The sequence below is a fragment of the Thunnus albacares genome, chromosome 19, assembly GCF_914725855.1.
Source record: "Thunnus albacares chromosome 19, fThuAlb1.1, whole genome shotgun sequence".
Taxonomy (NCBI): Eukaryota; Metazoa; Chordata; class Actinopteri; order Scombriformes; family Scombridae; genus Thunnus; species Thunnus albacares.
Window position 1 is genome coordinate 9,239,085 of NC_058124.1, and position 27,845 is coordinate 9,266,929.

The following is a 27,845-nucleotide window of genomic DNA, read 5'->3' on the forward strand; positions in this document are numbered from 1 at the left end:
TTCAAGTGCATTTATTTCAGTGTTTCCTTATAGCAAGCATGTCTCAGTGGAGTTTAGAGAGGCAGAGAAAAAATAGATATAGTGTAACTCAGTGCTCACAGCAGAATTATATAATCCATTAAATAATATCAACAGGTGACAGAGGACAGGACAAAGAATTGCATGTTTAAGAGACAAGCCTGCCCAGTCTATTTCATCCACGCTAGGTTGGCTTTCTTTGTAAGTTACATCGAGTCTGCATAGTAGTATCATAAATGGCAGAATGATGTTTGTGTGGAGTTGACACTAGGTTGTTTTCACATTCATCTCCCGAATTTTCTCTGTGTTCACCTAAAATCTGAGTTTAAAATGTCTATGTATGATCATGATTTGTGACATCACAACTAGTTTGGAAGCCAAATGTGGTCCAATATGTTACTTACACAAGTGATGTTGAAACGTGAAGCCTCTAGTGAACTGTGAAGCATTTTCACAACATAATTGAACTTGGAAAAACCATTATCCACCATATTTTTTTAAAAAAAACATATCCAACTCAAATTTTTAATCAAAACAAAGTATTTTATGTGTTTGGGTATCTCCACAACTTGAGTGTAGAAGTGTTGACAGAGTTTCTGACTTGGGAATAATTAATTTCTTTAGCAGTTTGGCTTTCACTTGTTCCCAGGGACACAGAGACGAGTTTTTCATGGCCCATTGGCCTGATCTAATTTGGTGGAAGAGAACACTCTATGTCTAAATTTGTCACTGCGGCCACCAAGGTTGGCACCAAAGGATGGATCACTGAGCAGCGCCCCTGTCTCCCATATCAATTTCAAACCAAAGCCTAAAAATACACCCAATTATACAGAGAAGAGGAAAGTGGCTATTGTTAGTTTCTATATGTTCTGACCCCAAGATGTCACCTGGATGAGATTGTGTCGAATATAGAATGTCCTGGAGGGCTGAAACACGAGGGGAAACACTTGATTAAATGTCAGTTTCTATACTGTATGTCTCATATGTTGCATAATTCACAAAAGAATCCAGCACGTGAGAAATGTCATTGGAGCTTAAACAAGCAATCAATTATCCTTTAGCCTGTTTTGCCCCAGTCCACCACTATTTATCAATTAGGACCCTTGAGATTCCTACAAAAGCTCGGTCACTTCTTGCTTGCCATGAGACAGTGTAAGCTGCGTACCAAGTACTAATGGATGCCCCATCCTCCCTTCTGTCAACTGACAGCCTTTCAGGGCTGTCAAATCCACCCGCTAATCAGCTAATAACACCAACAATTGGTAATTAGGCATCCCCAGAGTAAGCAATTAATTATCGGTTCACAACGTGCCTTCCCCCCCGCTAATAGTTTGGTAAAAAGACTGCTTGATGTTATGTTTAATAGTCATAAACTTTTATTGCCTCTCTAACACAAAGAGTCAATTACGTAGGCGAGGGAAGATGCCTGCTATAGGCCCTGCTGGGGAGAGAGGTTGATTAAGGGTGGTAAAGGCCCTGTGGCTTTAAAGGGATGGATGGAGAGTAAATAAATGAAGAGAGATAATTAAGGATTGGCAGAAAACAACATGCTTTACTTTCTCTCCTACTGATTCCAAGAATTACATTCACTGTTCTCTCATTCATCAGATGCTGTTCAAAATAGTCTGTGGCATATGTAATTATTCAGGGCATGTACACATTTTAGAAGAGCTGCAATGATTAGTCAATTAATCAAGCAGTTAATTGACAGGAAATTAATTGGCAACTATTCTCATAATTAATAAGAAAATACTAATAATCATCAATTAATCATTCAAATGTCAAGATTTGCAGCTTTTCTTTGTCTTATGTGATAGTAAATGGAATATCTTCTTAGTTTCTTCTTAGTTTCTAATTGTGAAAATGCTGATATCAGCCATGTCCTATGGTTGTACATTGTGTGTGTGTGTGTGTGTGTGTCAGCTATCCCACACATGACCTTTTGAAAAGTATCTATGGTGTTTGTTTGACTTGTAGCCTCACATGCTATAACATCAAAAAAGGTGTTTGGTTCTGGGTAATTCAAAGTATTTACTGACTAAAATGAAATAATTGACAAGCTAAACAGAGGTCTTATCTATTAGGAGAACATGAAGACGTTATCTCTATGATTTAAAAAAAAAAGATCCGAAGACTAATATTTATGTAAGATAATCAACATAATTCCTGGTTCTTATGTAGTACCTCTAAATGTCTTGTGAATACTGCTCTTCTTGGTGTCTCTGTTTCTTCAGATTCTGACCGTGAAAAGTTTTAACCATTTTATTAAAACATCTTGCAGTTCAGCCTCTTCAAAAACAACAAAAAGAATTTGAATCAAACTGTTAAATCACAGGTCTCCACCCCACCTGCCTCACTACATAGACTGCCACTCCTGACTAGACCCTCCCACAAGGTTATATAACTCCGCCCTTCAGGCCTGTGTCTCCCCTTTTTGTGTTGAAATGTCCACCACATCAGATGTTCCACGAGCCAACACCACCACGATCACTATATTTTTTTCACAAACATTATTGTCCCACCAGGGCAGTTGATACAATGTAAAGACCTCTCACTGCACAGGGACATTTTAATGCTGTTTGTTTACTATTTTGATTCCACATGGGACAAAGGATCCCATTACATATCCTTTTTTTTCACCAGAGATGTTCTTTCTTTATGTACAGAGGGCATGAACTCAAATTGAAAGTCTCTACTCTATACAACAGCATAATACAGATCATGTAATAATTAGAAAAATACAAAATATTGCCAATTTTCTTTTCTTTTACTGTCTTTCATTTCTAAGAAAATGGTTTTATCGTTCAGCTCCAATCATGATCAAATATTCTGTAGTCACTTACTGACCGCATGTGCTTTTTGCTTCTTTTCCTGAGAAAAAAATGCCACTGGTTTAGATGATAGCATTTGTTTCCATCAGATTTTAAACAGAAAAACAACATAACAACGGCAATTGCATTTAAAAGCTTGGAGCTGTATGACAAAGTGAAAAATCCACTTAAAATCCTTTAATTCATTTTTTTTTTCATTTCAGATTGTTGACACTTGTAGAATGTAAGTGGCAGTCATTACAGAATCAATTTGTAGTTTGATTACAACCTTTTGATCTAGCACAGGGATGCATGACAAACATTTTACAAAACCTGCATATTATAGCTTTTACATGTATAGTCAAGGTCAGAGGTATTCTACAGCTGGATTTGTCTGCAGTACAACAAGCACAAACTCACAGACACATACCTGAACTGTGTGTGTCACGGGTCAACATTCCCTGTTGCCGCTTGCTCTCGGGTCTGAAGCAGATGAAAGCATTGGAAGAGGGGACCTGTGGAGTGTTGCTGCACTCCTCAGCACCATTAGTGGTGCGTGGCTGTGCTGTGGCTCTCCCCTGCTCACAGTGAGTTATCCACCTCCTCCATCACCCTCTGTCTCAGCAGCCTAATGTGGTCTGGGCTTGTTGTGGCATGGAGCACACCGGCCTGCCCGGTCAGCCATTAATACTGACCCATTTCCAGGCAGCTCTCCAGAATTAAGAGGTGGAAAAGCATGTGGAGAATTCGTTTCAAAAGTATTCTTGCTCTCATCTATTTGTGTTTTCTTGTAGCTGCAACATAATCAGATTTCATTGCGTTAAATTTCCAGAGAGTATTTGACAGATTTCTGTTTTAAAGTCAACAGTACAGGTGTATGCTCATGCAAATGCATGTGTGTGTCTGTCTATGTTTAGTTTGAGTTTTCTCTCAGTGTACTTACTTTCAAAACAGTTTTCCTCCTGGCAGTCTGCAGGCTGTAGAAACTCTTCTAGAGATTAGACCTGTGAGTTTCATAATGCTTTTGTTGCCTTCAGCCTTTCCCCCCTCCTTTCTGAATGTGTTATTGGAGCTTTTCTTACTTTTGTTGCAGGGTATTACTTTCAGTATTGCATCAAAGTTCATCTAATTTGTTGTCCCAATTTCCCCTGCAGCCGTCGGTCAATCATTGGGGAAATGTTTCAGAAGAGCTCTAAACATGAGAGAGGAAATGAGCTGAGACGGATGTGCCCAAAAAACACACCGTGGGAGATGGAGGAAAACGAGACAAAGGCAGAAATCAGGTAGAAAGGATGAGAGAGAGCAGAAACAGGGACAGAGAGAAAGGGAGGAGCGGGCAGGTGAGCTATGTGTGTGCTGACCTTCCCCCCTTGCTGTCAGAATAAAATAAGCCTCTGCCCCTCTAGCTGGATCAGACTGCCAGTCCATCAGCTATCCCATTAACATGTCAGAACAAACAAACTAAACAAAAAACACAAAGGGCCAGAGAGCAAGAGGACGGATGGATGGATGCCTTAGCTTGGAGGAGGACTGGCTGTATGGCTGTGTAGTGAGAGATGTACTGCTGAGCATTGTGGATCTGTCATCAGTCATTTCTCTCTGTCTTGCTTTCTTTTTCTCTTTCTGTCTGCATCACTCTGTAAACAATGGCACACAGAGCACAGCCATGCACCAGCACCCACAAGCTGAGCACAGAGAGGTTAGGGATCTATCCACATGCATGGAATATTATTCAAGATTTATGAAGAAGTGTCTCCCGAAATATTATTAGAATCTTGCGTCTTTTAGTCAGCGCAGCATTGAAGTGGGTCACATTTTGTGATCTTATAAGCAGCCCTAAATTATGCTCCAGCACACTCATCCCCCATCTCATCTGCAGTTCACAAGGTATAGAAGAAGGCAGTGAGGAAGCTGGAGCTGGATGACTGAGGCTCTGCAAGCCAGGATGCAGATTGTCTATTTGTTTATATGTTTGGACTTTTAATCTTGTCAAGTGGGTTATAGAGCACAGCTGTCGATATACAAAACCAGTGGGGTGGCTGATCTAATACATTGAGCTCTTTTTACCTCCCCGCATGCCCCCCACTCTTTTCCTTCTGTCTCCCTGTCTCGTTCTATGGCACAGATGGATCTACAGTGGCTCCTGGTGGAGCTCTGGGGTAGTGTAAATAAGGCTCAGAGACGCAGTGGATGTGTGAAATCCTTGACCTAGTTCTCCTGCTTGTGTACATTGCATGTCTCTTGTTAATCAAATCAACGTTTGGAAAACTGACCTTAAAATGAATAGCGGATGAAGGAGACAAGAGCAGCATTCTCGGTTTGACAGATTAGCCCAGATCCATTGATTCTGAATAAGAGAATAAAGCAGCAGGCTGGCACTGAGCATAACTGCGTTCATGGATTCTGGCAACTGGGTAAGGGTTACGTCATTTGAAAAAAACTCTAACATACCACACTGTAGATGGCTTATGTGGAAAAAGAGATTTTTTAAAAATCTATCCAGACAGATTTTGTTTTTTTGTAAGCAGGCCTACATGAAACAAATACTGTAGACACCAAGTTTTCTAGTGTTCGATTCCTTCTCTTGGGGCCAGCTGTGGGAGATGCATTGTTCATATAATAAGTCCATGGTGAATGCAATCCTGGTAAGAGATTTCTTTTACTCACATACAGTATTGATTAACTCAGTACGGGCAAAATTAGATCCTTCAAGGCATGAAGTAAGTAAAGCTTTTGGTACATTCTGGGGAGAGAGGGCTCAGCAAGCCATGTGTTTCTGGAGCTCAGAAGCGGTTCACACTATTCATTTTCTCCTTGTCCCTCTATCTGTGTTGGCCAGAGGTGGTCTTTGGAATTTTGTGCTGCCCAGTAAAAGGTAGACATCACACAGTCTGAGAATTATTTAAATGGACGAACGTAAGGTCTTTGTTTATGCTCTTGGTACTATGCCCAGTGTTTGGACCCAGGTTTACCTGCACCTTACTTGTCTTATCTTTCCATGTGAATGTGTCCTCATGTGAATTAGCCCAAATCTTCAATTTTAGCTTTTTTTCTTCCAACTTTCAAAATGCATGTCTATTCCTTTGGCATCAAACTGTGCATTATTCACAGTGAGGATTTAAAAACTTCTCATCTCAATTCATCACGCTGCTTATGTTAATGAATCATACTGTATGAACAGCTATATAACTAAACGCAGCTCTTCAGAGGAGAAACATCAGGTAAACCCATTTCTCACAACATCTTCCTGACCCAAAGATGCAACATAAACCAATTATTTATGTCATACAGAACAAAAAGTATACATTAATAAATAAAAACTTGAAATGTAATTTCAGAATGCCGAAGATAAAACACCCTCCTGATCCGGTGTTGGGAGGGGTCAAGGCAGTGCCACACATGGCAGGGAGGTTGATGAAGGGCCCGCGGCTCTCTGACAACTTATTTTCGGTGGGTTTATCCGTCAACCATGTTGATTCCATTAGCTGGAACCTGACAGCGAGTGGCTGTGCTCCAAGCTCTATCAGTCTCACATCAGAAGCTGGTGAGAGAAAGAGAGATGGAGAAATAGGGAGAAAGAGACAGAGAGAGGTAAATAACGACCGACCCTTTTACTGTATGAGTCCTCTTCTTTACAACACCCCTCCCCATCTTGATGAACACACACACAGACACACACGCACACACACAAACACTTCTGGTGTATTTACATAGACTTGCATTCATTTCCTGAAGACTTACCCTAACCACTGTTTGCCTAACCCTTACCCTTACCTTAACCTTAACCTAACTCTAACCTTAACCACTGACCCAAAAATCAGCATTTTACCAATTGGGGACACAGCTTTTGTCCCTAGTTGCACAAGCTGTCCTCAATCAACTGGTCTTAAGTCTGGTTTGTGTCCCTGAAAGTGGCTTAAGTCATACCCACACACACCCACCCACTCTCACACACACACACACACACTCCAAGTGACTTTCAAATTGCATGATATCACATGGCAAGGGAATCAACAACATGCATAAACAATCATAAGAGTCATAGCCTAATCATCTTTGAGCAAAATTTCACTCATGAATATTATGACAATGACAGTGAGAATGAAGTTGACAAGGGTGATGACAGTGACCATTATGGCAGCATTAGAGACCAGCAGCATTATTCTGGCCCTGCTTGAAGTGGGTCAAAGCCTTAATGCCTTCTTTGTGAATGTGACAAAGTGTAAAGCGACTGCCGCCGCTGCCTTGTTATACCCTTTTCCCACGCATAGCCACATAAATCTCCCCCTCATTTACTGCTCACACGATTGAAATTCAATTCCCCGGAAACTGGTTCTAAAAAGACACTTCAGGTCCGGCAAGTTATCGGTTTAGGCAATACCCATCCCCATTTAGGCTGGGCTGAATTAGATCTGGGGAAAAGGGAATGGGGTCAGACTGCCATATTTCATCTTTAAACCAAAGCTCATATTTTTGTCTGAGCTTCCTCACTGCCCTGCTGTCTTCATGAAGGCTTTTGGCACTTGAATTTACTCCCAAGTCTGAAATTACCTTTCTTCTGTGTCGCCTCCTTTTCCTGCTCTCAGTCCATCAGCCTCGACTTGTTATTACAATTTCCCCTCAAAATGTGCCAGGGATGGATCTATCCGGTGTAATGATGATGGAAGTTACACTAAACAGGCCGGCAGTGTCTGTCACGGGCAGAGGGGCAGCTTTAACTACGAATACGGGGCAAAATGACTGAGAGGGATGAAACATTACTCATTTGGGGGGTAATGAATTTGAACATGATTAAAAGTCCTTTATTCTGTCGAGCTCACACCCAAACAATTCAAGCTTGCAGGAACTGGCTCAAAGTCAGGGTTTGACAGAACAATTTGTATGATGCCTGAGAACTCATTAGCTTGAGAAAGCTAATTAAAGCTTTCTGAATGGTTCCTTGACCTGTGAAATCTGCAGGCCAGGCAACCGTGAGAGAAGACAGAGCAAAGTAGAAATCTTGATTAAAACTCAATAGGAACTCACTAGTGGAATTGATTGTTTAAGCTCATTCCAAATCATATGGGTGAGACATTGTAAGACCTAATTGTAGTTTGAGAGGCAGCTATTGAGAGAAGATGGACAAAAAACACGTTACACCCATGAGCCCTGCCTAATCAATTAGTGAAGATTAGCGTACAGGAAAAGAGCATATCACAGGCAGCTGTCTTGTAAATAAAATCTATTTGATTTTAAATCTTTGCAGATATGGAGGCACTGAGACATGTGATCTGTACAATGCATCTCCTAGCTGAATTGTAGCACTCAGCCGAGGGTGTCCCTGTGATTAAATATATTTCAAAAGTCACTGGAAGGGTCAGACACTCTCCAAGCTGATGTGTCATGAGAATTTCACTTTATGGAGTTCAGTCCAAGGTAAATCCTTCCAGAGTGAGAGACAGATGATGTTTTATTCAGAGACCCCCTGCTCTGACATTTTAAAACAGAAGGAAGTGTGGATGTATAAAGCAGCACAAATGCAGTGATGGACCTTCCCAGGATGTCCATACTTTCAATTACTGCATGACAATTTGGCTTGAGACACAAGACCACACCCGGCAGGAATAACTTGGAAAGGGGAGTCCCGGCAAAAATCTCCTTGACCTTGGCTAAAGAGGTGGAAGGGAGGGACAAAGCAGTAAAGAAATAAAGAATAAGGAAGTAAAAAAATGATTTTTTTTTTCAAAGGGTGAATCCCACAGGTGTTCCTCCTGTCTGACCTCAACAAAATGAAAGGAAATGTGCTAAACTCATCTCAGTCCCTGCAGGAAATTCAATTCGGAGACAGAGAGCAGAAGGGGGAAACGAGGTTAGTGCCCTCCATGGAATTAGAGGCAGTGTTCCCCTGACTGAAGGCTTTGGAAGACGCAGCCGTTCACACAGGGGATTGTCTGGCAAAAAACGGGATCATGATCTGAGATACTGTGATGCATAAAAGATATAATCGGCTGCTGTGTGGTATCATTTCAATTTACACGAGTTGTCTCAGTTTCAGAACTTTTGTTGTTGGCCAAGTAAAAGTTAAGTTGCTGTTAAAACATGCCTTGTATGCTTTATATTCTGGACTGAATACATAATGCTTTGGTCCAGAGAAATCAATAACTGTTCACACTGTGGAGTAAACTGCAGGGAAACACTTTAGCCCCATTTCAACCCAAAGCTCCAGGGGCTGGTTGCGCAAAAAACCTTAAGTTAAGATTTTCCTTAAAGTCCAAGTTAAGGTTTCCTTCAAATGAAATCGGTTGCACAAAAGTCTTCTCCTTAAGGTTTCCTTAAAATGTGTTAAACTGTTGCACAAAAGACCATAGCAACTAAAATAAGGAAAACCACTTAAGGTACCCCTGACTCTATCTTAACTACAACATGGCCAATTTTATGGCAATAAATGAACGCATCCCGTGAAGCGTGTTCCGCGACTGGGAGAACCCAATGGATGTGCTTAATGATCAGCGGTTGATTTTACATTATAGATTTGACCAGCAGTCAATTCATGATTTGTCTGACTGTCTAGAGTTGGATCATTCTACTTTCTGCAGCTGAACTCTTCCAGTCGTATTGCAATTAATAATTGCTTTATGGTTTTATGCTACGGGATCTTTCCAGTCAATTAATAGCGAGGTATTTCATGTCCACAAGTCAATGGTGTGCTGCGTCATTCACCAAATTTCAAATGCTCTTACCTGTCTGCTGAACACCATGCTGAAGTTCCCTTCAAAACAAGAGGAGGATGAGATAATCGCAAACTTCTTTAATGTTGCCGGCTTCCCAAGAGTGTGCGGGGTGATAGACAGGACCCACATTAGGATTCATACACTGGTATATTATGAAGATCAATTTGTTGACAGAAAAAATCAGCATTCAATCAATGTCCAGCTAATTTGCAGTCATGAAAATAAAATAACCAATGTTGTAGCACAATGGCCTGGCAGTACCCATGACGCTCGGATATTGGATGAGAGCATCCTTGCAAAGGAGTTTGAGGGAGGGAGGCATAAAGGCATCCTTCTTGGGTACAGTCGTTATCCATGTCGTTCATGACTAATGACACCATTCAGAAATTCTGCCAACAGATCTCAGGCAAGTGGTCCAAGTATCCGAATTGTAACATAGGCCTACCTTGTTGAGCTGCATGCGTGACCTTAATTTATAATTTATTAAATGTTGTTAATAGATAATAACTGATAGCACTGGTAATTAGTTAGGTTTTAAAATGTATGTGAACTTTAACTGCACTGCAATAAGAAATGTAATTAAATACTTTGTTAGAGTAAAAATAATCTTTATTTTTAAGTATGTTTGGACTGAGATTTTTTGAAAATTGAATTGATAAGAAAAAATAAAGTAGCATAGCTTAAGAATAACTTCTTACTTTGACACTCTTGGTGTCTTTGGAAGGTTCGCTGGGCTGTGAGGCTTGACAGCCGATATGCTTGCAACGTCACTTTCCTCCCTCATTTCCTCATCTGGCTCACTGGAGAAGGTTTTAGTGGTTAACTATACAGTCATGCAATTAACAGTAATGTCATTAACTAGGCTTAAAGTGAAGACTTTTACCTTTCAAAATGACCACCACTCTCCCCTCATCCAGTAATTCCAACCACGGTAGATGAGTTGCGACCAATGATGTCCGCTACCATCACTCTCCTCATTTGAAAGAGGTTTTGGAGGTGGACCCCCACCTGGAAAATTACATTTTGTATAGAATAAATTCTGTTAATAAATTATTGTTTTATAGCACATTAGGTTACAGTCTAAACGAGAGGGCTAGTTATGTCATAGAATGTTATATGGGCCTTAAGCCTGCTTCATGCTAACTAACTAACTTTGTGAGGCAATAACAGGTGAGGTGATAACAGGTATCACATGGAAACTGTAGAATTTTACTACTGTAAAATCTCTTTCAATACAGTAAATCCCTTAACATTTTTCCTTAACTAAGGAAACCTTTTAAGGAATTCTGTGTAACACCCTTAAGTAAGTCCCTCAGCTAAGGAAAAATTAAGCCTTAAGTGTCATACTTAAGGGGAAAATGTAAGGTGTTTTGTGCAACTGGCAGAAGGTACTTTGAACCTAGAGGAACTAATCTTGGGAACTAAACTTGGAACTTTAAGTCCCTGTTGTGGAGTCCTGTTTGCGTTCCACCACATCTGAGGAACCAGGTAGATCATGCAAATTAGACCCGTGAGGAAACACAGCATTCACACATGAGGAAAAAACAACAGATTTGTCTTATTCTTATTTGTATTTACTGCTGCGTTAGTTGGATGTAATGACTGAATGAAAAGTACAAATGTAGAGGAAGAAATGAAACTGAAACTAAGAGCGTCTGTCTCCACAGTAAATCATCTGTTGAGTGTTTTATAGTTATTTATTTGTGCTTTAGAATGTAACCACCATGAAGCAATCAGAATATAACGTTTTATTTCTCTCATTCACTGGCTTTGTTCTCACTACCACCACTCCCTCGCCTCACTCAACCTCCGCTGTGCTGTCTCTCTCTCTAGCTCACCCGTGGTCTCAGCTCGCTTGCACTATGTATCTCTCTTTTTCAAAATGAGTCAGGAAGCCAACAACAAAGCCTAACTTTACTTTAAACATTATCAAACGAAAAAAAAACAACTCCTCCCCTCGTCCTAAACTGGTCTAAATCAATACTTGATTACTTCCTTGTATTAATGAATGAAGCGGTATACAAGTTGAAGCAGTCATGCTGTGTATGTTTGACCAATCAGTGATGGTCATCCCTGCAAATCCTGCCCCCAAAGTTCCTATATTTTTGGAAAGTACTACCCCCCAAACAGTGACTTTCGTGGGAGTAAAACCATATCCCTGGAACTTAATTTAGACCCTATTCCCTTTGGTGGAAACACAGGTGGAGGAACTGAGTTCCTCTAAAGGTTCTTAGACCCTGGGGAAAATGCGGTTGAAACTTGGCTTTTGTCTGTTAAAGTTGTGGACTGTGAAATCCACTGAGTGAAGGATGGAAACAGACCCAGAAAATTTCATAATCTGGAGAGTCAGGGGACCGTGTTGAATATGTTACACTTTTGCACACTCAGCCTTCTTTTATTCGATTTTCACATCTTTTTCATCTTTCATATCATATTTATACTGTTTTTCTGCTGTCTCTTCCCCATTCTCTCTCACAACACACAAACACATACATACACACACTCACACTCTGTGACGAGTTCGACATGATCTTTCATTCAAGCCGGCGGCTGAGCTTAATGTGGTCCTGGGCTCCTGAGTTCCCTTCAAATGAGTTTTTCTATTATGCTTCTCTTCTGTATCCACTGCAGGGCTATTCCCTCAAAGCCATGTGGTCGTGTGTGAATACTAAGCTGCCAAGGGTGAATATCAACATCAGTATGTGTGTGTGTGTGAGTGTGTGTGTGTGTGTGTGTGTGTGTGTGAGAGAGAGAGAGAGAGAGAGAGAGAGAGAATGACAAGTACTGTAAAAACGTACTATACGTCTTTTACTGTGCTTACTTCTTCTATCTAACAACCATGCATTAGCTCTGTAACACCCCCCTGTAGAAGAAAGATTAATCCCCTGGAGCAGAACTTTGGCACATCTGATAGAGTCCCAAATTAAAACACACTCATTGATCATTTTCCCTCTTTATCTTCTTTCTCTGATTGTGTGTTCTGATCCCCTTCCTGTTTCTCTGCTCATTAGCATCCATGCAACAGCAACTGAGTCCCCAATGCTGCTCACACTGCTCAGCATCCTGGCATTGATCATAGGTCTCCATTCCATTTACAAATACAGAGACTCACAGGCATTATCATATGCACATATCGACTCATATCTCAGGCTGACAAGCTTGCACATACACACCTACATGCACGCCTTATGACCCAGAATATGTTCCCTGCTGGTGTTAAGGAATGCTAATGAATCCCGTTGTCTTTAAAACACAACAGCTCACATGGTGGCATCTACAACTTCCTCAATTAGTGTGAAGTTCCATTGTTTCAGGATCGATGAGTGGATAGTTGAATGAATAACAAACGATAGGGAAACACTGATCTGTATTTGTATTCTTTTCTATTTTGATACTTTTTTATTGTCATCATAGCATTTCGTACATCTTACCCATGTTAGATAATGACAATATTTACAGTACAGGTTTAAATTATACAGTATGTTATAGTAATTTTGAATTCTTAGAACAACATCTTTGATCCTATTTCATATTTAAAAATCTGCCTACATTTGTATTCTTTTCTGTTTCCTTCCTGTGTGACTGAATCTGCAGTGCCAATGGGCACCTCAGCAGATTGTTTAATATATTCTCAAAACAGCAGTAATCTCTATAAGGCATTGAGTGCTAATGCTGGAAAGCTTTCCAGCATGACAGATATTCTGTATGAGGGCAAATCATTTATACACGAGCAAGCTGCTTCACAAATCTAACTCATAGTATTGAAGAGTGCTGAAATGTGTCATTAAAGATAAATTTCAAGTCCATAAGCCTATATTTGGCAAGATTTTCTCTGATCATTATCATCTTATGATCCCCCTTATAGTATTTTATGTTTTATGCAATCACAGACAGTGTGACACAAACAGAATGAGTAAGTAGATAGAGACTGTGTTGATATGTGTCTATCTGCGTGTACACGCATGCACACCACAGAGCATTACAGAAGGGTAAAAAGATATGCCAAGTGTGGAATAATGGCTTGGCATGTGTGAAAATGAACACAGTGATTGGGATTAATGACCTTATGGGAGCCTAAAGTGGGCATAATGAGCTGGAAAAGGCATATTCTAGATAAACCCACTGGAATGGTAATGGAACAAACTGCTGGAGTCAGGGCCCAGTGTTGAGAGATATTGACGCTAGATTTAGACCTGATGGATTTTATTTCTGCGCACCTTAGGGTGATGAATCTCTCTGATACTGCATTAGAGCCAACTTTCTTTATACTCTTGTATAGCTCAACTATTATAAGAATAAGAAATACTTTATTAATCCTGAGGGAAATTTAAGTGTCACAACAGCACCGTCCAGCACACATCACACACACAATAGAATAAAATAAAATAAATAGTTAAATAGTAAAATAGAAAAGGTTGTTCTTATATACTGTGCATAATCTTGTTAAACATTAATCATAAATAGTGTTTGATATGGACTACTAATGGAATTTTCTACTTACCATGCCCTACACATTTACCTAAAGTGGATGCGCCGTTCTGAAAGATTTTTCTATCCTTTTTTTGCATTATGTTCATGTATAATATGGACAACATCTGCAAAATGTTCAAATATATTTAATTTGTTTCCCTCTCCTTGCAATTAATACATGATCAATATGTTAATGTAAATCAAAGCACTTGGTTAAAAGTCTCTTGAGGAGTGTTTCACCACTTGTAGTGATATGGAGCAGTGTTGGTTCCTGTTTTATTTCTATCCTGCACATGCATGAGCATGCAGGCCACATGATGCACATTCCTACTGATGGTAACATGCTAGTCCAATGATCGACTGTTGGGAGAGTAAAGTGTAGCAATGTGCCAACAAAGGCAAGGAAGAGGAGGACTGCAAACTAATAAACATGGACGTAAACGAATAATATAAACAATTAAAACACTGAAAAAATTCACTTCTTCAAAATTTTTATGTGCAGGAAAATGCATTTAACATGTTTGCCGGGGGTCAAAGGAGTAACACTGAATGTAAATATAACTTTGTTAACAAGAAAACTCCAGAGGGTACCTTTAAGGTTAATGAGAGATTTAAATTGAATACTGAAAAAGTTTTTATCATGATCTTTTCCTAACCATAGCAAAATGTATTGGTGGCCTAAACCTAAAAACTCGTGGGACACAAGGAACAATCAGTGTCCTGTGCTTTCCTGACCTATTTCCTTTAAATTCTGTACAAGGATGTCACACTTACATGATTGTAATTAGTAGAATAAATGTGTTTTTACTGTTGAATTTAGTATGGGCCTGCAACTCCACAGTTATAAATGCACTGTAGTTTTTATACCTGGTACCATGCTTTACAATTCTGTCAAACTTTGCTTGACAAATAAGACTCTAAAAGTTTAATTCTACTCAAAATCATCCTCAGCAGCTGCCCCTTGGCCTCTTTCCACTGTCTTTCCTGAGTTTGGCTCTCTCTTTGAGGTGTCCTCTCCGATTTGTGCTGCCGGCTCTTGGGACAGATGTCTCTGGTTGTCACTCGCTACGGGGCTTCGGTGGGGGTTGAGAGAGCTGGAGGAGAAAGCAGCATGGTGAGTACAGTAAGTGAATGGTGTAAAACTGGCCCTCTGGTGGGATCACCTGTTCCGAATGGAGTGGTAGGGGCCAAAGGAGAAAGGAGAGAGTGGGTTGGGAGAGGAGGAGTGAAACGAAGGGTGAGGAGGATGAAATGAAGCAAAGAGAAGAGTTTTGCAATGAACATGTGTCATGCACAGCTGCTGTCTTGGTGCCTGCTAGCAATGCTTCAGGCTTTAGGCCTCCACTGTGGACACACTGCCGTCCAGAGGGGGTCAGAGGAGGCATGTAGGGAAAGAAGGCAAATGTTCTGTAAGAGTGAGGGTGGTATAGGACAGATTGTAACCATAAGGGCACAATAAGACTATATGGTGATGGAAAAAGAGAATAAGACAGAACATTGTGAACACAAAAAATATCATGTCCTGGACCAAACAGAATTTCTGTGCTCATGCGGTCTTTGTTTCACATTCTGAAATCACATACATTTCCCACCAGTCCCACGAGACTAATAGTCTATGATAACTTTTCCTCTTTGACGTCCATCAGCAGTATGGGTCCACGGGGATGGGCCCAGTGAATTTATGGGGCCAGGTTAGTGAGTAGTAAGGGAGATGACTCTGGGAAAGAGTGGAGGGCTGTTTAGGTAAAGCTTCAGTTGCTCTCCCAAAGGCCCTCTTGATCATCACACTTGCCCCCTGGAGACTATGACTCAGTTCAGTGCTCCTCTGCTCCCGTCACATGCTCATCTTGTCACCGAGAGAGATGTGGGCACTGGGGAACACAGACATGAAAATACTCACACACACACACACACGTACTTGCACAGTTCCACTGCTTATATGTGATTTTCCTTGACATCTGTGTATGTTCTCATCACTCTCGTGTTTGTGTCATGTTGGTAAATGGCCTGAGTGTGTGTGTAGACGTGTGCACATGTGAGTAGTTATGTGCTTATGTGCCATATGTCTTACAATGTTGGCTCTCCAGGGCCTGATTCGACTCTGACAGAGAAACGACCATCCTGACCGTGAGGATAAACCAATAGTCCTCATAGATGGATGTCTGCACTGTTGGTGATGAAAGGACTTCATGACCTACATCTAAACCAACAGTGAAATTGGGGGTTGGGGTGTCAATACTGTGTGCAGAGAGTTTTGTCCCTTTCACACAGCTATGATACCTTCTTTACAAATACACTTCCAACCCAAATGGTGTGTTCACAGCAATCCCAAAGCAAATTTTTCGGGCGGTGAGAATACATACAAACACAATGCAAAGACGCAAATAGATGCAAATTTGCTTCTATTTGCACTGGGCGACGCGAATAACATGAATTACGAGATGTGAATGATGCAAATATGTGAAATTCTCGATGCGAATTAAGCAAATATGTGAAATTTGCAATGCAAATACGCAAGATTTGCATTATTTGCGTATGTGCACATGTTAAAAATATTCAACTTGAGCAAAAAGTATCATATCGTGTTTATCTGTAAAATCATTAGTGCTAGTGCTAGTTTTAGGTGTAAAAAATGGTTATGTGAAATATACAAAAGATTGATATATCCGCAGCCGTTGAGAAGTGCCGCACCAGTGCCATTATGTACAGCCGTTCACTGTGTTGACCTTTATTAAATCACCTGATGACACCAGGCTGCTGCAATATAACACACCTCTACATACATCAGACTGGTCGGATACAACTTGATATTCTTTTCTTTTTTTATGAAGGAGACATTGGGTTAGCAGGGCTCATCAGCCTCTTTTCCAACTCTCTTTTCAGCAAAAGTAGTGTCTCATGTTTTACCCTTTAAACACATAGCAGTACAGGCGCTGTTGTGTAAGATTAATTACTAAACTATGTGGCCATGTATGAGGTAAGATACATTAGAATTATTTCTGAAATAGTGTTGGTCCAATATAATCATATAAACAGCTTCACAAAATTAATTTCTTTATTTTTTATTTCTATCATTATTATAGTAACTAATGAAAAAATTACTCCATCTGTCTTTGGCTGCAGATTTGTGGTGACTTGACTTTGATTTGTTGGCTCAGCTGTTTCAGAGCTATGGGAGCAGTGATGAGGGAGAGTATTTAATAATCACCACACCCGCTGATCTATATTCAACTTCATCCAGCCCTTTTGCACGTTGTGCTGCTGCACAGACATGAACCAAAATAGCAGATGCCTATGGAGACGCCCACACTGTCCGTGTGCCTAAGACCTACCACGCCACGTTTGTCGCTTGCGCAGTTAAAATAGGGCCCACCATGTGTGTTTTTGCCGTGCTTCTTGTTTTCATTTGCCCTTGGAGAAAAGCCAGAATTCTTCAAGACCCCACCTCACCAAGTGCTTGATCCCAGCATGCAGACAAGTAGGACTGAGCAGTTTGGAAAACGATGGGTACTGTGTGTGCGTGTGTTTGCTGACCCACTTTCACACAGTAAAAGGGAGAGAGAAAGAGAGAGAGAGAGAGAGAGAGGTAGAGCTGTAAAAGTTCTTCCCCCTTCCTTCCTCTGCTCTACCTCCTCTAACTCTGTCTGCCCTGGCATCCTGAGGATGCAGCGGTGGCTATGGCAACGCTGCAGTAGTGAGTAAAGAAGAGGAGGTTTCTTCTTCTCACTCACTCCCTTTTCTCTCTATCTTCAGTTTTTTTTTTTCCTTTGTCAGCTCAAGGCTGTGTCACGGGTATGCATCTAGATGTTGTCTTTATAATTACAAAGATCTGTATCTTCTGATTTATTTAGTATGCCTGCATCGGGATTTTTCTCAGCAGTGAGCTTCTCATTTAGCTTAATTTGCATCAAATCACTTTCTACACTATTTCGGTGTGGGTATTGTGAAGGCCATGGGTAAAATCATATAAACTTCTTTCAGCACACACGGTTTGTTTTATTGCATCACACTCTTGACTTTGGTGTGACTGAGGGATGATTGTAATGGCTGCCAGAAAAGGATCCAGAGGACTATTCTGAACACCCTGTTGCTGTTTGGGGATATTGTTGTTGTGCTGTTGACTCTCCTTTCAGCTTACTCCTGATTCCTCGATAACACCTTCTCTGGCCCTGTTCTTCACTTTGCTTCCATCTCTTTGGCACAGTCCCACCTCCCCTGCCCAGCAGTTTGAAGCTGAGGACTCCTGGCAAAGACAGAAGGGCTTTTGGGACCTGCAGCCGTATGAATTTTTCATTCACTTCCCTCTGCCAGCTCTCGCCCCCTCTCTCTTTCTCTCTCTATCTCTCTCTTTCTCTCTCACTACTCCTCTCCCTCTCTCACCAACACGTATTGTCTCTTGCTCAGTCTGCGATAATACACCTGGTACCCGTACAAACAGGGAGAGTGAGCAAAAAAGTGCACACCCACACACACACATTCACACTTGCTCAAACACAACATGTAGCCTGCAGACAGAGTAAACAGCTCCTAGACAACTGTGCTTGGTATTCTACTTTCCAGTGTTTTTTTCTTTTTCTCCGTCCTCTCCTTCTTCTCGGATCCCTGAGGCCAGACTTGTGGAGAGAGGGCAGAGGAATCCTTTCTGCAGGGGAGTGTTAGCAAAGAAACACATGACAGCGGGTGCATATACACACTGGAATTGCACACATTCACACACAAAGCACTACACAGCAGAGGAAAGATGAGCAGTCAGCACCACTAAATCAACAAACACGCAAACCTAACCTAGCCAGTACTCACAAATCTGCTCTCTTTGTAGATCTTTGTTGATGCTTTGTAGTCATTCTGAGGCATTGACAGATATTTAAAGAGAAGAAAACAGCAAAGATCTGGCGATTAAATCCTAGATAAGCTAAGCTACACAAGAAACATAGTCAGATGAAAGAGTGATCAAGAAGTAAAGAATCGAAAGGTTTTCACTTTTCTCATCTACCTTATGTATCATTTCTGCATCTATGCACACACAATGGAGAAACAATGACTGTGCAAGACAACCTGACATGTCCTTTTCATAGGCCAGAAAATAGAGCTGTCAAGTGGCAGTGGCACAGCCCAACCATTGAACCTGGACAGATTTCTTGAGCAAAATTGCCTATCAGAAAGTAGTTGAACCCTGAGGCCATGACATTTTAGATCTCAGCTCCCGAGACATTTAAGATCTCAGTAGGTGACATGCTACCTTGGCCTGCTGTCTGTGCTTGGATGTATATGACTTGGCAGGTCCTAGAGCTTCGGGTAATGTCAGACATGCAGGGATGTTGTGTTATGTTATTGTGGAACCAGTCTGTGTGGAGGCTGCTTCCATGGTGGCTGTGGAGCTCTGCCTGACAGGAGCTCCTTTTTGCATGGATTTTGGGAGAAAGTGGAAATGGTTGCCTCCACACGTTCTTTACACTTTCTGAACAGTTAGAAGATTCCCTTGATCAATTATTGATCAAAGCCATTACAAAGCTTTGTGAAAAGTGTGTAGTGTGATTTGCGGTGTCCATGTGTGTTTCTGTTTGTTTGGCAGAGAAAGAAAAAATGGTAGAAATTGAGGGGCATACAGATAGGAAGAGAAAAAATATGAAGAAACTAAGGTAAGAATAAAGTGAAGAAACAAGGGCACAAGCTCGTATAGCTTCACAGACAAAATTAGATATTGCATTATTTATTAATTTTATTTCGCAATATTTTCAGCTGTGAGAGATTGCATGAGTTCTCATTTGGAGAAATGTAACATCTCTAACTTTTCCATACTTCAATTTTTCACTGCCACGTTCACAGCTAACTGAAAATATTAAACAATAAAAAAATAGACTTTCCTCTGCTGTGATTTTGGGCAGCAAATTCAACTTCTGCAAAAACAGATTAATGTCTTCTTAAATTGGAATATAGAGCAAGAACTGAATTGATGATGCCAAGGTGTGACACTTTTTGGCGTTGGTCCATTGATATAGAATTAGTGACCGACTCCATGGCCTTATAGAATTTTTGCTCACGATATATTACATATAAATGAGTTTTATTTGAATGTAAGGCTGAATCAGAACATGTTCCTATATCTTAGTAAATCACTGCGAGTACTGTCATACTGTCATACTGTCATAGGATTTGTTCTATTATTAACTGACTATGGAGCAGCTCCAGGACTTGTAAATCATATACTGCAATCTTGTCTCTCTGCTGCTCAGTTTAAGGAGAGACTTGCTCAAGTTCAAAATTTAAAAATGAACAGCTCAATCTTATGGAATGCATATACAAATCTCCAAGCACTGATCCATAGTGTGATTATAACTCTGGCAAAAGGTTCAAGTCAAACTGAAATTATTCTTTTTTTTCTGTTATCCTATATATATGTATGTATACCCACCCACAGTGTACTTTTTCCTCAACACAATACATTGTTCTCCAGCAGAATTAACTATGTGGGTGTGAACTGATTTCTTTTTTTCCCTTTTTCTTTCATTTTTTTTAAACTTTTAATATGGAAATGGAGACACGATACATTATATAATTACCCTCAATGTGTAAATGAAAGTGTCATGTAATTTATATTCCTTGAACATGCTAATTATTGGTGCAAACCTTCATGTGAGAAAATATTATGGCAAGATTTGTCTTGATAATGAGAGCGGGACTCCAACAGTAGGTAATATGTAGGTGCAGATAATACATTATAAACTCACCTCAGAAAAAAAGTGAGATAATGAACATGTTTACCTTGTATTATATGATTACAAATAGCAGTCGTAAAGAGAGAAAAATTGCAATTATGATGCTAAGTGGCTGAAGGTGACGAAATTCAAAATTGCAGAAAATATGACTTTTTTTTCTGACAAATGCTTCTCCCTTTTTTGTATTTATTTATAGTGCAATACAGTTGACCATTATGAAGACAAGCAACATATGACAGAGCATAAGACAAAAGGGAAAACTAGACTCAAATAAACCAAAACAAAATAAGAGAAAAAAGGCAAAACAGCAGCAACAATAACAACAAGAATGACAAAAGAGCAAACAAACAAATAAACAAACAAACAAAAAAGGCATAATGTTTGGCTTAGATTTTCTCATTGTAGCACATGTGTTTAGGTAGGTGTGTGTGTGTGTTTGTGTGGGTGGGTTTTCTGTGTGAAAGCTCTAGAGGGGAGAGAGAGCATGAGGGGGAGACAGTATTTACCAGTGGAAGAAACAAAAAAAAAAAAAAAAAAAAAAGCTACAATGCTCTTGGAGGGCATCTCTGATTGGGTTCCAAGCACAAAGAAGCGCCAGGGTGCATCTGGGACAGGCCGGGTCAGGACAGCTGGGTAAGGGGAGAATTTTATGCATTTATTTTTGTTTTCCCTTCCTTTTAATTTTTCTTTGTTGACTTGTTTGATTCTGATGATTCTTATCAGATTCATAATAATAATAATAATAATAATAATAATAATAATAATAATAATAATAATAATAATAATAATAATAATAATGATTTAAAACAAAAACAAAAAAAGAACCACAAAAAAGGCAACATCACCATCATCTTTGTCATCTTATTATCATGTCTAATAGAATAGAATAAAAAAAATAAATAAATAATAATAATCATCTGTATAAAAATCAATATCCTTGTACTATTGGAAATAATCAGTGTAATACAATATAAGCATAGTAAGTAATAGTAATCATCATCATCATCATCATCAAAATCATCACCACCCATCTCGACCTACCAATAATGATCTATATAATAATACTAATCGGTCTCATAATTATTGTTTTGTAAATTGTGCAATATTACTAATAGGATCCTGTTTAATAATAATAATCATCCTATACTAATCCTCTTACCACCAGTCTGTTTTTATAGGATTCATAACAATAATAATGATGATGATAATATCACTACAACAACAATAGCAAGAGAGTGCAAGGTTCATCCAGCAGTGGAGGTCATCATTTATTGTTTTGAGTAGTGGAGTGAAATTGTGTCCGAACATCTCAGACAACCTTGGGGAAACATTAATACCTAAATATGTGATGTGACCCGTGCACATTGGGATAAGTGGTGTATGGGCTTCCACATCCCAGCTGTTACTATGTAATGGAAGGATGGAAGAATTGTTCCAGTTAATGGAGTAGTCAAGAGATATCGGAGTTCTTGTAGTGATTAATGAAGCTTTTGTAGGAACAGTAACATATCATCCACATATAACCTGATGTATGATGTATGTCCTGATGAATGGCTGCTGCTTAAGGTTCGATGAAAATTCGGAATAGAGGGGGAGAGAGTGGGCATCCTTGCTTAGTCCCCCTGTGCAATGTGAAGCTTTCTGAGGTTTGTCCATTGATGATGACAATGGTTTAAGGAGCAGTGTACAAAATCTTCACCCGGTTAATAAATGATTCCCCAAAGCTGAATCTCGGTGGATAATGCTGGGGAGTGACTTTTTCTATTCTGTGAACTAGTGCCTTAGTGATGATTTTTATATCCACATTGATGAGAGAAATAAGATGGTAACTTGATGGCAAGGTTGGGTCTTTGTTAGGCTTTGGGAGGAGTGAAATTGCAGCTGTGTTCATGCTTGTTGGAAATCTTGAATTTTGTTTTATTTCAATTATCAATTTGTTGAAGAGCGGAGCTAGAATGGACCAGAGGTGTTTATAGAACTCAGCAGGGCAGTCATTGGGTCCTGGTGCTTTGTTATTTGGCATAAGATTGAGGCCAGTGAGAAGTCCATCTTGTGATACTTGTGAATCAAGTATGTTGGTTTGTTCTTTATTAAGCTGTGGGAAATGAGCTGGTCTCCTTTTGACTTTTTCTGATGAATAGAGATTGGCGTAAAAACTATGAAAATTTTATTTATCTCTTTGGGTGAGTTTGTGGGCTTCTCTGCTGAGTCCTTAATGGTTGAGATTGTTGCTTTTTCTTTATTTTGTTTAATTTGATTTACCAAGTATTTATAAGATTTATGGTTATGGAAATTTTCTTGTTGAAGCTATGTATCAGGAATTGAATTTTGTTATTTATGATTTTATTTAGCTGGCATTGACGTTTTCTGAAATCATTCTGGGTTTCCTCTGTTGGGTTATTTGCATTAATATTCTCGAATTGTTTGATTTTTTTGGTCCGGTTCAGCATCTTGTTCCTTTTTCTTCCTTTTTTTTATAAACAGAGAATTAAATTATTTTACCTCTTAGTACTGCCTTTCCTGTTTCCCATAGAATAGTTGGTGATGGCTTTGGGGAGTCATTTATTTCTAGGAAGGATGCCCACCCTTTTTAAAGTAACTGTCAAACTCAGAGTCTTTGAGATGTGTTAAAGCACCTTCTGGTGACGGGTTTATGTAGATTGGTTCTATTCCATGTAAATGTTGCATGGGCATGGTTGCTAATAATGATGGGGTGTATCTTTGAGTCTGAAATATTAGATGTAATTGAACTGATGGTGAGGAAGAAGTCAATGCGTGAATAAGAGTGGTGAACTGGTGAGAAAATGTGTATTCTCTAGCAGTTGGGTGTTGCAATTGTTAACCATTGCCAAGACCAAAATTCCTCATGAACTGTTTTATTGTTTCTGTGGATTGCCAGTTAAGTTTATTGCTTGAAATATTAGTTCTGTCTGGTGATGGGTCAATAACTGTGTTGATGTCTCCTCCTATTATTACTGGGCAATTGAAAGTGTTTGAGATGGAGAGAAAAAAATTATGAAAAAAGCATGGGTCATCAGTGTTTGGGCCATAAACATTACAGATTGTTACTAAGCTATTGATTGACATGTTTATGATGATAAAACGTCCTTCAGGATCTGTGATAATGGTATTATGGACAAGTTAGACTTTTTTGTTCGTTAAAATACATACAGCTCCTTGTTTTGTGTGGTAATGAGCAGAAAATAAGTGATCGAACTGTGATGACGATAATGGCCAAGTGATTCAATATGTTTTTGGGGTTTTTTGCCTGAGAATCAATTCCACAGACATTCCATGGTTGTTTGCGTCTCTGTAGGATTTCTCTTGGATACTAGTCATTGAGTCCATAGTCTGCTCCTTTTAGCTGCCTGTCTTGTCTTGCACTAGTTCTTATTGTTCGTAGCACTCGAACTTTGCAATGATTGGCAATGGTTGGTTATTGGTGTTCTTTGATCCCACACGCTGTAGGTGGTGCAATGTGATGTTGTTGATGGTTTCTGCAGGTAGTTTGAGCTCTTTGGTCATGAAATCCTTGACTGTTTTTTCAGGATTGTCTGTGGGTTTTTGGAAATGCTGGTGAGAACTAAGTTGTCTCTTGTGCTGCATGCTTGTAAGTCCAGAATACTTTCTTTCATGGTTTAGTTTTCAGTGATAACAGAAGTGAGCTGGGTGGTGATGGTGTTGACAGAGTATTGTAGTGATTAGTTTTCTTTGGTGAGTGTCTCTATTTGGTCCTGAATTCCAGGCTCTGGAAAGGTGCTTGAAATTCCCTGTGTAGTACTTTGATGAGTGTGATTCTGGTGTCCAGTCTGGTAAGTTTATTTTTGATGGAGATGAGTATATTGCTTACCTCTGTGCAGCATGGTGGCTTCAGAGATGTGGATGGTGTTGTACTTGGGTTGGAGAGTGAATCCGCCATCTTTTGGGGTTTGGTGTGGATTTGGGTTTCCCCTTTTCTGTGTTGTCTGTTTTATCTTTGTTCATGGTGCGGCAGAGTCTGTTGAAACACTCATCTATGTATTCTTGTAGAGGGTCCAGGTTGCTAGATATTATAGTCTGGTTTTTGGGTGAAAAAAGTAAAGAAAAGGAAAAAAGAAAATAAAATTGTATGTTAAAGGAGATTTGATTGTTTGGATCAGCAGTCTAGCAGTGGTGGCCGCCATCTTGGGTCTCATACCGTCTCATATGAGGTGCATTCACAACAGCATCTCATTGCAGAAAATATTACTTACCTTGCTCGTAAATTATTCCAATCACCATCCCCTGTCTAGACATGAAGGATGGACTACAACTGCAGGTCTCAAACTGGTGAGACTGCAGCTATGTAATTGGATGATGAAGGCCTAGCTTTCAGTGCTTTGCATCGATGATATTATATCCTTGTTTCTGCTGTTGTTCTATAAACATGAAAACTCTATACAGTATCATCTCTATTATACTACACTAGTTTGTGGCTAGGGGATGCTGTAAATCATAGTCATCTTACAAACATCATAGAGTTGTTTGTAAGCTTGAACAAGAAGTAAACCTTTCTGTTTGTTCATATGACAGATTATCAGTTTATCAAAATGGTTGTATTTGTAGTACAGTGGTGGCTTGCTAGGAATAGCTCTTGTTTACAGGTTTGATGATGCATAGCTTGACCTACCATGATCAACAGCTCAGCTAGCTCCACTTGAATTTTCTTGGAACCTGCTGGGACAAAATTAGATTCCAAGAATTATATCCTGAACTAAGCATAGAAACATCTTAGCAACCCCCTGGCAGGGTTTTCAAAGAGCTCCATGGTGCTTTAGGGTCTGATGAGGGAAATGTCCTAAAAGCAAAGCAATCTGTTCGCTGCACATAATGAAATCAAAGCAGTCGGGCACTAGTAGCACCAAGTGATTATTAGCTCCTAGCCTGTTCGATCATGATTGGCAGGTGTAAACCCAGACACCAGTTATGTCCAACAACTATCATCAAACGGACACCCCACATGCCCAACAAAAGTGATTAGAGTCTTAGACGTTATGAAGAGTGTGAGGGACTCCTAATGAGAATTGGCAGTATACATGAATAAAATAAAAGAAAACAATTAACCCACAACAACAAAGTGCGCATATAGTTTCTTTCATTACTGTGCATCATTCATTCTATTACCATCATATCATCTTGATATCCACCTACACAACAATTGTTAAACCCATTAATTAATTTGGAGATTTGCTAAAAATATTTCTAACAATTCAAGTAACAAATCCTCCCATACACCTGAAACTTCTGCAGGTGTGTCCACTTCTCAGAAGAACTTCTGTTCTTCTGAGTATAACTGCAGTTTTAATCGATGAAGTAAAAAATAAAAGCCTTGCCAGTGCATTAGTCAGGGATTGGGGTTGTTTGATTCAATTCACATCTGTCTGTTGATGTGTGTTTTGGACTCTGACTCAAGCTGAGTACTAATGGCCAATTCAAGCCAATTACAGCAGTAATTGCAGAGCTCTTGGCATTTGGCCTTATGAGGAGAGAAACCTGTTCTGATTGGCCTGGCCAGGTACTGAACAGAGAGGGACAGAAATAGACACATTTGGCAGGTATCCATTTGTGTTTTAGAGACTCACAAGTCAGATTTGAACTGTCCCTATAGTGAACCATGGGAACAATTGTGATTTGCAATAAAAAAGAAGTTAAAATTACAAATGTTGGCCAGCTCGTGAACTTTTGCTATAGGCATGTTTAAATCCTTCTTACAGTGCCATGTCTTCCACAATGACTCCTCTCACTGTCAGGGCTGTGATGCTCCCAGAAAAGCAGCTCCTCTGTTTCCTGCCCACATACTAGAGGACCTGGCCAGACACACACTGCCCGAGAGACAAGCTGCCATTTCCACAAACTTGAGCACTGAGTTGCACGCAAACACATTCACATAGAACAATCTGCATGCACACATACATTCTTAGACTGATCTGATATGAGAGGGATCTCCCCAGCAATTTAAAATTGGCTCTTTCCTGGTTTATTAAGCTGATATTTTTTCTTTGTGCATAAGAGATGAAGATTGAGATAATAGTTTATATAAAATAATATATTTGTGATCTTAGAAGTTGGAACAAGACGTGCATTTAATCTCTTACTAGCTCTGACCCAGTAAGATTGCCGTCGTGACTTTTTCATTAAAATGACACAGACACCTATTAAGACATTAAACCAACACGTTTAATTGCCTTGACATTTACATAACGAGATGCAGGTCTGAAAAGGGCTATATACACGTATATGCATGGTTTAGACACACATTAATACAGGCGTAGGAGTGTATAGGTCCTTGAGTCAAATATGCTTCTCTTATGTGTTGTCCATAAGTAATGCAGATGGTGGTCCATTTAAATTGTTGAACTATTAACTTAACGTTTGTGTTTCTCCCTGTGTTGATGAATAAATCACGCACACTAAGGGTTTAGAGAGCACTGACACCTTTTCTGGATATTTTGGGGAGGAATGTCGGATGACTGAATGAAAACTTGACTGGAAAAAAATATATTTACTTCACTACCAAATAGAGGCAATAGATGTTCCTCTGCATTCTCAATGGATAAGGCTGGCAATACTCTATATTTTTGTTATCCCAGTAATTCCAAACCAACAATTCATTAGTCTATCTCTCAATATTTTCCGACTCTCCCACACTGTCTGTGGCTCACTGCCCCAAGTTCCCATCTTCATCACAATGAAAAAAATGTTTTTGCAACGGTGTGGCTCATGTGTGATGTGATGTGATTTTACTATTGTTTGGAAAACAGTAAAGGTCTATGACACAGAGGAATAAACTATAAATGGCTGCAGCCACACAGATAGTACTTGTTAGTGCTGTAGGATCAATTCATTGTTGATTTTATTGACAATAAGGAAAATAGAGAATATCACCAGACTTTTCCCTTAAAGGGCAGGGCTGCTTTTTCCCCTCTAAAACAACCTTGAATTCCTTGAAGCACTGACTCAACTAGATGCTGGAAACTTTCCACAGGGATCTTGGCCCATGCTGACTTGATAGCGTCAAGCAGTTCCTGGAAATATTTCGGGGGCACATTAATGCATCTGATGGAACATTATCCTGCTGGAAGCATCCACTTGAAAAAGGGTGG

At 39.8% G+C, this 27,845-nt stretch overlaps 1 long non-coding RNA gene across 2 annotated transcripts in view; it reads left to right on the forward strand.

Moving 5' to 3' along the window:
• LOC122970483 overlaps positions 1-27,845 on the forward strand; it is a 93,468-nt gene that overhangs the window by 62,148 nt on the left and 3,475 nt on the right. Inside the window, exon 6 of one of the 2 annotated variants that reach the window (XR_006399215.1) lies at positions 3,983-4,105. The exons of the other annotated variant lie outside the window; for it this stretch is intronic. This is a non-coding gene — a long non-coding RNA (uncharacterized LOC122970483). Of the gene's footprint in view, positions 1-3,982; positions 4,106-27,845 lie in introns of those variants that run through there. 2 annotated transcript variants of the gene reach the window in all.